Source organism: Pongo pygmaeus, chromosome 3 (genome assembly GCF_028885625.2).
Source record: "Pongo pygmaeus isolate AG05252 chromosome 3, NHGRI_mPonPyg2-v2.0_pri, whole genome shotgun sequence".
Taxonomy (NCBI): domain Eukaryota; kingdom Metazoa; phylum Chordata; class Mammalia; order Primates; family Hominidae; genus Pongo; species Pongo pygmaeus.
In genome coordinates, this window is record NC_072376.2 from 168,187,399 (window position 1) to 168,203,750 (window position 16,352).

The window sequence follows — 16,352 nt, forward strand, 5'->3', positions numbered from 1 at the left end:
GTGCTGCTATAAACATGCATGTGCAAATGTCTTTTTTGTATGATGACTTTTGTCCTCTGGGTAGATACCTAGTAGTGGGATTGGTGGATCAAATGGTAGATCTACTTTTAGTTCTTTAAGGAAGCACCACACTATTTTCCATAGTGGTTGTACTAGTTTACATTCCCACTAACAGTATAAAAGTGTTCCCTTTTCACCACATCCATGACAACATCTATTATTTTTTGATTTTTTGATTATGGTCATCATTGCCGGAGTATGGTGGTATTACACTGTGGTTTTGATTTGCATTTCCTGCAGGCATTTTTAAGGCACTCCAGAGGATACTAATATGCAATGAGGATGGAAAAGCATGGCTTTATGCCATATATTGTCTCACTTATACCACAAAATTTTGGTACACCTCCAAATTCTCTTAGCTATGCTCCCTTTTCTGTGTGTTTTTTTTTTTAATTTCATGGTTAAGAAGGCATAAAGATTACGTATTGAGGAACCATATTCATTCAGATAAAGCCACAGACACGAATTCTCATAGAAGCTTATCAAACATAAACAGGTAACTAAATGTGTTTTTCTCTCTTTTAAGCAGTATCTTTTAGTTTTGATTAATTTGGTTTTACTTCCTTTGTGTTGCTTAAAAGAAAGATTTTATTTCTCCTGCAGTCTAAATTCATGCATGAAAATGTTTCTACCTCCAGTGCTTATGTACTTTAATACATGTTTTAATGCTTCAATAAACAGCATTTAAACTGTTTAAATCATTTTGAGATTAAGTTCAACTTAATCATTTGTTCGAATGTTAGTATGAGCTGCAGTTTTTGGACATCTGTAGGTGATTCATTTACTCCATTTCTGAGCATTAGATAACTGGATTTTTCTGGCTTTCTGATCAGAGTTTTTGCATTGATCTTTTTCAGAAAGACTCTGGGATTATAACGTGGAAATAGTGAATTTCTGACTGCAATTGGTGTTGAAAAAGCTAAGAACCAAGTTTCCCTTAAATAATTAGCTCCATATTCAAAAGAATTAAAGTGTATATACCAGGTACTGTTATAGGTATCTAAATGTTGTCTCATTTATTTCTCATAAATATTCTATTCACATTTGCCAAATGCTATGATTTCTATTGCAATAAAATGGGTGAGAAGAAGGTCTCCTAGGTGGTAAGTGATAGAGCTCAGATATTTGGACAAGGAAATTTGGCATATCATTGGCTGAACTTTATATATATATATATATATATTTTAAATCCCTACTTTAAAATCTGTTTTAAGTATTTGGATCAGGATATATTTCACTCAGTAAACAGCCTAAGAAGAGAACTTTTACTATATAAGGCATAAAGGAAGACTGTAGATTTAAAAATTACATTTTGGGAACTAAAATTATACATCCCCATTCTGGGAAGATAGTTCTCTTCCATCCCTAATAACTCTGAGACATAGCCATGATAGAAAAGAATTTTGGGAACAAGTGTAAAAAGTCTCAAAGTAGGTTTGAGGAAGTGCAATTTGGAGAGTTCAGGAGAGAAAGGATGTGAATGTAAATTTTCTGATATTCAGGCATTGCCATGAATCAAATAATTACTTCTGATAACATGAAAATTATCACACAATACTAAATTCGACCATACTCATTTTTATTCATTATGACTCTTTCACTACAAGGATGTAAAATTGCACTTAATAAAACTGAGTTATTCTGAAACTATTCTCTAATAGAGAGAAAATTTTAAAATCTTTAAAAATGGATTTGGATCTTAATCTTCTATATGAAAGGGAAAAGATAATTCATTTGTGAAGCCTGAGGACCCACCTTGCTCTTCTATCATAATTTTCCATAGTTAGTTTGAGAAAGTCTTGCACAAAATATGACTGAAATGTGAAGCAGCAATTTTAGTGTATCATTAAGGCAAATTTCGCCAGCTGAGTACCATTTGCAAAAAAGCAAGATTTGGTTTTGCCATTATGATTTCAAGGAGTACGAAGAAAGAAAAAGAAATGATGCAAGTTCAGTATAATCTGCTGAAGTATTTGTAAATACACAGGGGAGATACAGTCAGTGAAAACTGCATGTATTTAAAGTTTTTAAAAGTGGAAGAGAAAATAAGGTCGACTTACCTGAACATCAGTTAAACCCCAATGAAGAAAGAAAGTTCTGTCTGTACTATCTGTACTATCTGTACTAAAACCAACCTCACTTCTGCTGTCTGGTCATGCTTTTCAATATCCAAATCTTAGCCTAGTCTTTAGTCCTGTTTTTCTTGGTATTGCTAAGAAAATGGAAAGATCATTTTGTTTTATGTGTAATTAGCAGATTTTAATGTTGGTAAAAGTAGTTAGTTGCAATATTCATATAATAGCGATTTGTCAGTTTTTATGTATAATTTTTGTTAAAAGCCTATTCTCAAGTGTAGTGTCAAACAAAAATGACAAGATACTAATCTATTAGCTCATCTTTGCTCACATGTCTGAGAAAGTGATATGTACTAATTTTCTGTTTGTTCCAAGTGATAGTGGTTAAACTGATCAGTTCAAGCAAAATATAAAAATAAAGAAAAAAGAAAAGAAAGAAAGAAGGAAAGAAAGAAAAGGAAAAAAGAAAAAAAGAGGGAGAGAGAGAGAGACAATTTAGTGGGTCACACACACCTGGGAAGGGCCAAAGTTCATGCCATTGAAATGGGCCCAATCGTCTCATAGAACTGATATTTATGGGATTTTTTGAATAAACATACAAGTTAACCTTCCTAATTTTAAAACTTGAAATGTACATCTGTCTCATCTGAGTTCCTACCTCAGGAAAACAAACTTCAGCCAAGGAAATGAAACTTGTCAGATCACCATATCCAGACAATGAGATGTCAGACATCTTATCCATCATGTTTGCTTCCTTACCCCTCTCTAATTCCTGTTTTCCCTGCTAAAAAGAACCCCCAATTTTAGTTGGTTGGTGAGATGGATTCGAGACTGTATATCCCTTCTCTTGGCTGTAGCACCCTATTAAAGCCTTGTCTCAGTGACTGGAAGTCTTTGCAGTGAGCAGCAGGACCTAGTGAAGCTCTGGCATTTCACTAACACCAGCAGCCCTGCCTCTTTCCCTCCATCTCTCAGTCTTGCATTGAACTCTGTTGGCTTTCTTCTCGGGTGGGGTCTTTCTATGTGGTAGATGGCCACTGGCAGATCAAGGAATATAATACTCCCATAGTGATCATACAGCCTTGTTTGCTCAGGATAGTATTGGTTTGTGCCCAATGTATTAAGCTATTAAAAGGTTCCCTTTTCCTTTCAGAATTCTTCTGTTTACATGATAAATTAGGTGGTTACCCTACCTGATAGCCAGTGCAGCCACCACGTTAGGATACATAAACACAACTTCAGCTTTGTGTCCCCACAGATCTTTAACATTTACTCAGTGAGGGTAGTCTCTTCTGCCTTTGTGTAGTAGTCTGTTCATGCTGCTTTGGCAAAACTGCACACACTAGATAATTTATAAAGAATGGGAGTTTATTTCTCACAGTTGTGATGGCTACAAAGTCCAAGATGAGGGCACTGGCAGATTTGGTATCTGGCGGGGACCCAGTGTCCCTTCCAAAATGGTGCCTTGCTGCTGCATCCTCCAGAGGGGTGAGTTGTACCTTCACATGGCAGAAGGGACAAAGCAGGAGGAGGATGAACACTGTGTTCCCATGGCAGAAGAGCAGAAAAGGGCCTAAGCTAGTTCCTTCCAGCCGTTTTTATCACATAATCACTTCCTAGAAGGCCCCACTTCTTAATACCTTAGAAGAGAAATTAAGTGTTAACACATGCATTTTGGAGAGGACACATTCAAACCATAAGATTCTGGCACTGGCCCCCCAAATTCACGTCCTTCTCACATGCGAAATGCATTCATTCCATCCCAGTAGTCTCCAAAATCTTAATTCATTCCATCTTCCACTCAAAAGTGTGAAGTCCATGTTCTCACCTAAATGTCATCAAGTCAGAGATAGGTTAGACTCAAAGGTGTGTTTCTTTCTGAGGAAAATTGCTCTTTAGCTGTTAACCCGTGAAATCAAGCAAGTTATATGCTCCCAAAATACAAATGGCTAGGCAGAAACAGGACCCACACTTCCAATCTGAAAGGGAGAAATAAGCCAGAAGAAAGGGTTAATGGGTACCGAGTAAGTCCCAAACTCAACTAGGCAAACAAGCTTTAACCCTTAAAGCTTGACAATAATCTTTGACTCCATGTCCCACCTCTGGACACACTGGGGTCCCCACCAGTTCAATTTAAATGTTTCAGCTGTCACTCATTTAAGTCCCCTGCCTACAGTTTTCCCAGGCTGGTGCTGCATGCCAGTGGCTCAATAGTTCTGGGAGTGCAGGCATAGCCTTGCTCCCATGGCTCCACTGGATATTGCCTCAGTGGGGTGTCTTTGTGGTAGCCCCACCCCTGTGTTAGTTTTCTGCTTGTGCTCTCTGAGGGATCCTTCAAAATCTAGGTGAAGGCAGTCATGCCTCCCCAGCTTGTGCACCCTACACACCCATAGAGTTAGCACCACATGTATGCCATCAAAGTTTACAGCCTGTATCTTCCAGAGCAGCAGCCTTAGCTACACCTAGGTCTGCTTGAGCCACCACACCAAAAACCCCTGCCTTTCATCACCACCACATTGGGGGTTAAGTTTCACCATAAATTTTGGGGAGAACCTACCTTCAAACCATAGCACCTGGTTGGAAACTTACCTCATATGGCATTTCTGCTTACTCTGAAGTTATAAGCAGGTCTATGGTTCTGTGTAGTCACAAAACAGTCTAATTTTAGTTATAAGAATATTTCTAGTCTAAGAATTTAGTTGCTTGCTTTGAAGTTTCTTCAAATATTCTTCCTCCCCTCCCATCAAGCTAAGGCCAGAGGTTGGCAGCTACTTGCCTTTGAAATACTGTGAGATCATCTGCTCTTGTTCCTCATTCACACCTTTCCTTGTATCTTAACTACTGTTTTAAAACCACCAAGATGAATGTCAGGGGAAGATGAAGCTGTGTTAGGTTAACAGCTCTCCTGGAAGAGGCAGTACCCAAAAAGTGTGGGTTTCAAGGCAGCAAAAAAGTGGAAGTAAATATTTATCTTGTTATCAATTTAACTCCATCTTTGTTCAAGATTATTTTAATTCTTTTAATTTTATTGAGACTCATTTTACTGCTTAGCATGTGCACTAGCTTGACATATGTTTCATGTACTTCTGAAAATATGTACACGAAGTTATAAAGTAAATTTTTATATAAATGTCAATGAGGAGGAATTTGTTGATACTGCTGTTGAAGTCTTCTATAACATTTTGGTTTTCTGTCTACTTGTTCTACAAGTACTGAGAGAAGAGGTTGAAACAGGCAACTGTATTTGTGTATTTGTTTCTTTATCATTTTACTATTTCAGTTTTTCTTCATATATTTTGAAACTTATTTGAAGCATATTAAGTGAGCGTGCATTTAAAATTGTCAAATCTGAGTAAATAGAACCCTTTATATTTATTAATGAAGTTACCCTTTGTCTATGCTAAAATTACTTGCTCTGAAGTCTGCTTTGTCTGATATTCATTTTCATTAAATTTGGAAACCCTGCAGATATTTCTTCAAGTACTTTTGCTGTTTCTCCCCTTCCTCCTTTTGGAACTCCTATTGCCCAACTCTTAGACAACTTGATATTTCTTCACAGGTCACCGAGTAATTGTGTATAATTAGTCCTTTTTTCTCTGTATTCTTCATTTTTGCTAGTTTCTATTTCTTTATCTTTAAACTCACTATACTTATTTCCTGCAAAGACCAATTTGCTGGTAATTTCGTTTAGTGATATTTTTATTTTTAGTACTGTATTTTTCATATCTAGAAGTTATCTTTTTCATATGTGTCATTTTTTCTCTTAATTATGAACATTAATGTTTCCAATGGCAACCCAGAGAATACAACATAATTGCAATAGCTTTCTTAATGTTCTTGTGTGCTAATTCTATCATATCTTTATTTCTGTGTTTATGTCTATTATCTGACATTTTCCTGGTTATGGGCCATATTTTCCTGCTTCATTGTATGTCTACTTATTTTTGACTGGATGCCAGATATTGTGGATTTTTCTTGTGTGTGCCAGATTTTGTTGTATTCCTTTTAAGTGGTGTTGAAATTTTTTGGCAAGCTGTCAAGTTACTTGAGGGACAGTTTGATTGATTTAAGGCTTGCTTTTAAAGCCTTTTAGAAGGCTTGTTTAGAGTAGTCACTACCCTTGGGTTTATTTAGCCCCCATTTCTATGATATGAGCAGTTTAGGATCTTCACTGACTGCCCTGTGTATGCAGTGAGTCTTTTCAACTCTGGTTAGTGGCAACTCATATATTTTCAGCCCCAGTATGAACTCTTGGGAGTTTTCATCTCTGGCAACTGCTGTTTCCACGGAATTTGTCTTATGTTGGCTCATGCGAGCTCACTTTCTGCATATACAGGTTGGGTTTTAGTCAAGACCCAACAGGACCCCATGCAGCTTTTGTAGCTTTAACTGCAAAGTTTCCTCTTTTTTGATATTCTATCCCACAAATTCTAGACTGCCTGACCTCCCTAAGGTCTGGTCTGCGTCTCCTCAAGTCAATAAGACCAGTGGAGGAATCTCACTCTCTCTTCCAACATCTTGAAATTTTCTCCTGGAAGAAAGCTGATGAGATCATAGTGTTCATTTCAGTGGTTTACTTTGTCTGAGAGACAAGTCCTATACTTTCTATTGTCTAGTATGTAAACATAGTTATTTCTATATTTTATTTTATTTTTTTTTTTTTATTGCTTACAACAGAGGGGTGATTCCAGACACTGTTACTTTCTTTTCCTATTTTTTTTCTTTTTCTTTATTTTTTCGTAAGATGGGGTCTTGCCATGTTGTCCAGGCTGTTCTCAAACTCCTAGGCTCAGGGAATCCTCCTGCCTCGGCTTCCCAAAGAGCTAGAATTACAGGTGTGAGCTGCTGTACCTGGCCTGAAACTGTTACTTTCACATGGAAGCAGAAATGCTGCCATCAGTAATTTTAAAAATAACATTCCTGCTATGAATTTTGTATTTTTTATAAACTTTAGATGTGCAATTAGGAAAAACTTTTTTCTTTTAACACAAAGAGTGCTAACATCCACTTGTCATGAAAATTTGCTTGAATGCAGTTCATTACACAGATGATTTTCTCCATCTTTCCTCAACTTGAAACAATGTGATTGCTCAGTGGAATAGATTTTTTAGATATTCTTTCATTATTATACTTCTTATACAAGTTGACAAGATAATTTTTTACCAACTTGCATGGCTTACACATTTTGTGATTCTGTTATTTTGTGATAAACAATACAGTTTTATCCTTCTGACTATTTTTTTCTAATATTCCAGGGAAAAATTGAGGTTTCCTAAGTCTTCCCTTAAATCTTGGAACTCTAATATATATATTTGATGACTATTTTTTCTTTGCAAAGTCTTCCAATTAGGCTTCATGTTTTTTACAGTTTTTATATTAGAGTAGGCATGTTAGTAACTGTCTATTTGTATGAGAAATAAGAGCATTCAATTTTAAATATTTTCTTGATTTTTGACGTTTTTATTTATATTTGACATTTTAAAACACATTTATTTATTATATATAAATAGATTATATGTGATAGTAATGTCTATACATTTGAACTGATGAAATTACGTTTTATTGGTGATTCAAGTAAAATAAATAGTCTAAAAGTCAGTGATGAGACTTTATCAAAATGGTGAGCAACTGTTAGTAAAGTTGAAGACATAAACAAATTATAGTTTTCCTTTACTTGTATTACTAGAAAAGTCAGAATGAATAAATCTGTGCAAACATACTTTGTACTTTTTACATGACATGGAGGTCATTTCCAGGATCAGTTTTAGGGTAATTGTAAGCCCTTCACATGCACAATTACCCGGTAGTGCATTCAAAAGTTACATAGTACATGGATAACTTCTTATAGTGAGGAACTGCCCTGACACTTCAGGATATCTAGACTCTTTTGATCTCATTCACGAAATGATTGTGGTACCCTCCAATCCGCCCATCACTGTGGCTTCCAAAAAACCCTCACAAATTTCTGAAGCACAGAATTTAGGATGTTATCACCAGTGGTATGAAATATTCAAAGAGTTAGGGAGAAATAAACGTTGGAATACATATAGAATATGCCAACCATTCACTTATCTCCTTAAGGATCTTCTGTAAAAGAGCATTAAAAAAAAAAAAAAAAAAACCTTACTATGGTCTGGATGTTTGTGTCCCCTCAAAATTCATATATGAAATCCTACCTTTAAAGGTGATGGTATTAAGAAGAGGAGCCTTTGGGAGATGATTAGATCATAAATGGGATTAGTACCCTTATAAAACAGGCCTAAGAGAGCTTTTGCCGCTTCCACCAAGTGAAGCCACAATGAGATGGTGTCACCTATGCACCAGAAAGTGGGTCCTCACCAGGCACTGAATCTGTTAGCAGCTTCATCTTGGACTTCCTAGCCCCCAGAACAGTGAGAAAGTTGTCTACAAACTACCCAGTTTATGGTATTTTGTTTTGGCAACCCAAACAGACTAAGATGTTCCACACCAAGACATTGACAAATACATTGGTGGGACTAGCACAAACTTCCATAACACACATGGTAGTGGGTCTTCTTTGTAGAGGAAGGATGAACATGAACAGGTTGCCATTAAAAGGGGCTCTCTGAATTCAATGGGGATGATGGAATGTCCCAGTTGAAGGAATCCAAAAAAATATAACTTGACTGTCAGGTGCAAAGTGAGTGTGGTTTCCCCAATAAGCAGTAGAACTAAAGGAATAAGCAGAATGGTTTGTCCCACAGAGAGAATAACTAAAGGCTAATTAATCATGGGTTCCTTAAGACCAAAAGAGTTATCAACCATCTAAGATATTATCTAGGTTTTAATTCCTTGATTCCAACCACATTGCTCCATCCTACCCCTCACACCACCACCAAAAGGAAAAGCATTTTTAAAACCGGGTATAATTTGAGTCAGTTACCATGTTTCTGGAGTCCACTGGTCTTAGTTGTATGTAAATTTATCCTCTCCAGAATTTAAGACAAATTGCACTACCTACCTCTAAAAGCAATATGCATCTGTCACTTGTGGGTGTCTTTGGATTTCAGAGGTAACACAAAACTGCATTTGGTCATGTTTCCCAAACTAATTTAGTGATAATTCAGAAATTTGAAATGGGGCCCAGAGAAAGAGAAGTTTTGGTGGCTGCATCGTGGAATACTGCGAGCTGATGTCACTTGGTTCTTTAGAGTCAACAGAGCGAATGATGTTTAAAGTGTCAGTGCTATGCAGAGCCTCTCCCAGGCCACAATAGGAGAATCACAATGAAGTTCTCTTGGGTTTTAAAGCAAACTCCTCTTGGTTGAAAAATATTATTTTAAAGTAAGAGATTTTGACCAAGAATTATTATTCTTGGTTTTAAATAGGAACTTGGAAGAGAGTGACCATCTGAACATGGGACACAGGGAGAACATTCAACCCAAGCTCCCTGTCATGAGCTGCTATAGGTTTTTGTTTGTTTGTTTGTTTTTTGAGATGGAGTCTTGCTGTTTCACCCAGGCTGGAGTGCAGTGGCGCGATCTTGGCTCACTGCAAACTCCGTCTCCTGAGTTCAAGCGATTCTCATGCCTCAGCCTCCCGAGTAGCTGGGATTACAGGCGCCCATCACCATGCCCTGCTACTTTTTGTATTCTTGGTAGAGATGGGGTTTCACCATGCTGGTCAGGCTGGTTTCGAACTCCTGACCTCAGGTGATCCACCTGCCTTGGCCTCTCAAAGTGCTGGGATTACAGGCATGAGCCACCATGCCCGGCAGAGCTGTTCTAGTTTTATTAATCTGTTAAACCATAAGTTCGGGCATTCCTCGGAGCACTCCGTCATCAAGTAAATGTGTTAAAAGCAATTCTGTGGCCTGACCAAGTAATGAATACACAAATTGTATAACAAGTTGTATAAGCAATCGACTCACACTCTCTCTGTGCAGTACCTACTTTGCTAAACAAACGCCTCTATTTCAGTGCACATTTATGACCTCATGGGAGTTCCCTATGACCTCAGGGCTGAGGAGGAAATATAGGAATTTTATTTCCAAATGACTTTGCATAATAATCTGGTTCCATCCAGAAATGAAATGCTGTCGTTTTCGCCAGCTAAGGAAGACTCCAAGAGACAGCCTGGAAGGAAATACACTCCAAGTTGAGCAGAACTTCAAGTGGAACATCTGGTTTTCACTGTTTGTTTGTTTGTTTGTTTTTCTGAAAGAAGAGATGGCCAGAGGCATGGATCTACGTACATTTATGGACAGTGTTTAATGATTTTGTTAAAAGGATTAGAGAAATGAGGATAAGGAGACTTGCAAGAAGAAGGCATCAACAGATGTTTTACAAAGGGCCTAGAGTGTGAGGAAATGAGTGAACCATTGGAACAACTGGAATGCTTGCTCCAATATTGAAAGCATCCAGCAATTATGTGGACAAGACCTCCTGCTCTGCACAGTGCTTGCTTACTGGGTTCCTGAACAAAATGACAATAGTGGTAGGGATTACACATGGACTCAACAACATGGACTGCCCTGCAAAACACTATACCCTCAAAGCCCCTAACCAAACCCCAAACCTATATACTAAGCAAATCAACAAGCCATTTACTTCACAGTGAAAATGACAACTATAAGTTCCATCCTTAGTAAACTCCATCCCCTCTCTTACCTACAAATGTGTCCATGTCACCCTTCTTCCTCCTGTCTCCCCTTTAGACTCAGAATAGGAGCTGTACACCCAGTTTAGGGATAATACCTCTCCTTTACTCTTGATGATATCTTGTTCCGTTTTATTCAAGGCTTAGCTATTATTCCTTTTACCCTTTCTATAGGTCTTTTCAGGTACAGTGAAGTTCCATCTTATTTAAGAAGAACCCTCTCTTGACACTGAACCCCACCTCTAGCCTCAAACAATATTTCTCCTTTCATGCCCAGATAAGTCCCTTGACAGTCTGGCCTACCCTGGTTGTCTCTACTTTCCCAAGTTGCTTTTACCCTGAAAATCCAAAGTTCATCTTTGTACCTATTCTTACTAGATTAGAGACATATAATATCAAGTAATTATTAAACCCAGAGAAATAATTTCTACGTGGAGATGTTTTAAGTTATCTCACATTAGACTTTGAGAAGCCCATACTACTTGTATTTATTCCAAGGCTAAAAAACAAAGCTAAGTATACTCTCTCAACCTATAAATAAATTTGGGTGGATTTCTCTGTCCTAGAGATCCTCCAAAGTACACACTCTCTCTGCCAGGAAAGACCCATGAAGCTGGGGCTCCCTAAGCCATAAAAAAGGTCTGAGACCTATTTTCTTCCATTGGCTTTGCAGGCAGTGGTTTCATATACCAAGTACAATCATTATTTCTTAGTGTTTTCTTTGTCATATCTGAATAACTGAGAATCATTCTCAAATATTGTGCTGCGCGATAGCCTTTATTGCACAATCTATTTGTCTAATTGTGTCTGGTAAAATGTAATACAAATTATTATTAAACCTATGCAAGTAACTGTATTGTCATGAAAAGTAAGGGAAAGCAGTCAAAATATTTGTTTCTGAATTCTGTCAGTGAATATCAGATACTATGGAAAAGATATATTTCATTTTATTTTTAAATACATAGTCTGCTAAATTGAAGACTAGACATAGATTAAGAATAAAGAAATATAGCTTCCACATATTTTCCTTGAAAGACAAAATCCTTGAAAAAATATCAATATTCCCAATAAATAAACACAATTAAATGTCCCTTATCAGTTTATTTAGCCCTATGCAGTTAATTTTTGTTCCACTGGATCCTGGGTCAGCCCTCTACTTTCATGAAGTCATCTGCTTCTGGACTCAAAAGAGCCCCAGAAATCCTGACTCAGTCCCCTGGCACAATTTCAAAGATATTCAAGGCAAGTCTGCCTAGGAATCTGTGTGCAAGGGTTTATTATTTGAATTGTCTATTATTAAGAGTTTCTATTACAGTCCCTTCCTTGAGGCTCTGAGACTGTTCTTGGCCAAAGACAAAAATTCTGGTCTGAGTTAATAGCAGGGTTATAAGCCTCAAAGTAAGGCTTATAACTGCAGATGAGACAGACTGGTATAGTTAATTTATTGCAATAACCAACAATATTGGAATGAGAGAGAGTAAAAATCCTGTTAGGTACAACTATATATATATATATATATATATATATATATTTTTTTTTTTTTTTCTTCTGAGACGGAGTCTCGCTTTGTCACCCAGGTCCTCAGCCTCCCAAGTAGATGGGACTACAGGCACCTGCTACCACACGTGGCTAATTTTTGTATTTTTAGTAGAGACGGGGGTTTCACCATATTGGCCAGGCTGGCTTCAAATTCCTGACCTTGTGATTTGCCTGCCTCGGCCTCCCAAAATGATGGGATTACAGGCGTGAGCCACCACGTCCAGCCAACATGTATTTTTAATAAAAACTCCTTCAATATTTCCTCTAAACATAAAGACATATTATGATAGTGAGGTCATTAAAACACCTCCAAGGTCTTCCAGTCTATTCTGTAGTCCCTGAAAAATTTACAGTAGCAACATTTTACCTATACAAAATTATCCTTTGATTGAACATTTATCCCCATAGAGTTCTTATAATACTGTTAGTAGTAATTAAGAAATATGGAGCATAAAAAAACTAGTTATTTCTATATCCCTTTCTTCATAATGCAAATAGACTCCCTGGAGAAAATCTCTAAGTTAGTTTTAAATATTAAAAAAATGCTTTTTTTTTTTTTTGTAAATGGAGGATCTAATTTTGGTACAACAAAAATCAAACAAGTTTTTGAAAGTTTCTTGTCACTTGATTAAGAGAGAATCATGTGTGCCTGGTGAATAATAACTGCCTATCTATTTAATCAGTGTAGATTACAGTTTTTTAAGAAAGCATAAAAGACAGTCACACCATCTATTGTAAGAAATATTAGCTTTTTCAGGGGTGAGTGAAATGTGTTCTTCTTTTGTTTTGTAAATAATCAAGGACATGATAAGCATATACATCATGTTTACACCTCTGAAAAGTGACAAGAGCAATAGTACACATTCATTAACAAGGCCCAAAAGTATCGCCACTCTGTATCATACTAAGAATCAAAGGGACATGTGTTAACAACTATGCCTTATGACCAAGGTGTCAGTGTTCTTTCCTGCTTAAAATTTACTCAGGGATCCAAAGATTATTTATTAACTAGACTTAATATTAGTCCAAGGTTATACAGTTAATTAAGAATCTTGGATGTCATGTTTTAAACTAACACATTAGAAAACATGATTCTGCCTATATAAAAAAATTTGTCAGACTTGTGACTCAATTTAGTTTAACACGGCTTTATATTAACCATAATGATAAATCATATTTTAGGTTATTTGATTAGTAAAGCAGTGTAAGAAATTTAGTAAGTTCAGATGAACTAGTGTCAACTAATGTGAAAACAAACACAAATCTGAAAATCACATCAAGAAAAAGCCATATAGCTGTGTGCATTTTTTTGTTTATATTTTTAAATTGACAAGTTAAAATTGTATAGATTTACAGTATACAACATATTTTAATATATGTTTGCATTGTGGATTGGTTAAATCAAGCCAATTAACATATGAATTACCTGATATGCTTGCTATTTTTTTGTGTGTGTATGGCAAGAGCACTGAAAATCTACTCTCTTAATAATTTTCATGTATACAATATAATGTTAGTAACTATACTCATCATGATACACAGTAGATCTTTAAAATTTATTCCTCGTAACTGAAATTTTGTGTCCTTTGACCGACATCTTCCTGACCACCCCAGCTTGGTAACCACTGTTTTACTCCCTGTTTCTATTAGTTCAAATATAGCTGTGTTTTTCAACCAAGCTCATTCAAGTAATGTGATTTATCTAAGAATTCACCTGGACTGTGTAAACTTGGGTTGTTATATAAAAATATTTCTTGGCTGTCAGTTAAAAGAAAAAATTTCCTTAAAAGTCTAACACATAGAAGTATGAAAAGTTCAGCTTCTTTATTTTCTACAATTTTGGAGAAAGATGAGATTTATGTTAGTCTTATTATTCTCTATGAAGTAATTAGAACAGAGCTCCTTTAATTAGAGGAACTTCAGAATCTAATTAATTGGAACCTAATGGAAGTAGGAAATAGTTTATACTGATGCAACAGATAAAGGTTTTTCTCAGTTACAGATGCGCAGGCACACAGCTTGCAGCTCCACTCTCAGCTGTGGGTAAATTAATCACTGAAACTCACTACATCAGACCTCAGAGAGATGTCCTCCTTTCTAGTGGCCACAAAATGATTCCTTAATTGATTTGTGTGAACAGATGGAATAAAATAATAAGAAAGTAAACTCTCTACTATTTAACATGCAACAGAGAATAGATCCCCATCATCTTAGCAGGAATCACTAAAAGGTCAGATCATAAATCTGGTTTTCTGGTCATTGTCGCCGTTTTTGAGGAATACCATTTTCTATGTGCAAATGGAATGAGACTCTAAGAAAGACAAGAACGAAAAACACAAAGAAACAAACCAGTAGATATAAAACCTAGAGAATTGGAGAGTCAGCAAAGGTAAAATTTGATTGCTACTTCAAGAGCAGCGTGAGAGAGAGAGAGAGAGAGAGAGTGTCTTGCTCTTACACAGTGCAGTTTAACTGGCTTCGTTAAATGAATTCTCTTGGGCATCTTGGCAGTACCTCCAAAGGATAATTTTCAAAATGTAAAGATAAAATACACACATGATTCATACAAATATAAACAGCATGTGTCAAATATTTTCTTCATCTTATTGATGAAAGAGTAAAATGGTAAGGTGAGTTCAGAAACTATTCATAGCTCTGGTCGCTTGTAGTTAATTTCATTACAAATAAGATTGTCAATGTAGTTGCAAAAAATGTTTAATGCTGCACAGAAAAATAAGCCACAACCTTTATCTTTTCCACTGAAAAGAAATTGCAACTGCAGTGGACAAAAATATGCAAGTTAATATGTAACCTAAGTCTAGGACCTTTAATTTGTTGTCAACAGTGAGCGGAATGAAGAACATTCTCCTAGATAATGCAATAAACCTTTGGTGGGCCTGGCAAACAATGCTTCTGAATATCATTGAAAAGACATGCCATCCACTTTTTTTTGAGGCCGTATTCCACATAACACACCCCATAAGCACTTTGACTACAGCAGATCTAAAACTAAATCCATTATTATTTTTCAAAACATGTTTCTCTTTTTTACTTCCTCTTTTGGTTAGTGGCTTCACTATACACTCAATGACCATGTCCAAAGCTTGATAATCAGGCTCTCTCCTCCCTAACCTCATTCCCCATACAAAAGAATCACCTGTTCTATGTACATTATTTTTCAAAGTTTTTGAGATCTTCTCTCTAAGCTTAATCCTTGCCAAATTTTTGCATCCTAAAGTCTCTCATTTGGTGTTTTCAAACTTGTGTGTGCATCAGAATTACATGAGGTGGATTGTCTGCAGACTCTAAGATGGCTCCTGATTTCCCCTGTCTCCCAGTATTCAAGCCCTTGTATGAATCCCCCATCTTGAGTATGGACACCATGTGAATTGCTTCAAAACAGTTGAAAGCGGCAAAGGTGATGGGAGGTCTTTTCCATGATTATGTTACATATGAGTAAAACTTTCCTCTTGCTAGCAGACTCTTTCCCTTGCTGACTTTAATGAAGTAAACCTCCACATAGAGCGACCTATGTGACAAGGGACAGAAGAAGCTTCCAGGCAACAGCTAGCAAGGAGATGAAGCTCTCAGTCTGACAACCCACAAGAAACTGAATCCTGCTAGCAGCCATCTGACCTTAGAAGCTGATCCTTTCCCAGTCAAACCTCAGATGGGACCCCATATTTGTCCAAAATATTAACTGTAGCCTTGTGAGATATCCTGAAGTAGAAGACGTGGATAAACCATGTCCTAATTCCAGAAACTCTGAGATAATAAACACTTGTTGTTTCAGCTGCAAAACTTGTGGTAGTGTTTTATGTAGTAATAAATAACTAATAAGGGAACTTTTAAAAAATACAGGTTCTCAGACCTCTTTAAATGTGGGATGGGGACCAGAAACCTGCAGAGCTTTTTTTTAAAGTGCTTCATGTAATTCTAATATTACAATATGCCTGATTTGTGAATCACTGTTCTAAGTCACATCCCTCTCTCCCATAAAACGTTTACATTGCTACCAGAATGTTCTTACTAAATCTCAAAAATGACTACACTTTTTGT

The 16,352-nt window shown here is 36.6% G+C and overlaps 1 protein-coding gene across 1 annotated transcript in view; it reads left to right on the forward strand.

Moving 5' to 3' along the window:
• The first annotated feature begins 482 nt into the window (after positions 1 to 482).
• The window catches only part of NPY2R (neuropeptide Y receptor Y2), a 44,410-nt gene continuing 28,540 nt past the window's right edge, over positions 483 to 16,352 (forward strand). The window contains exon 1 of the mRNA XM_054485367.1: positions 483 to 556. The gene's annotated coding sequence lies outside the window, so the exon portion shown is untranslated. The remainder of the gene's footprint in view (positions 557 to 16,352) is intronic.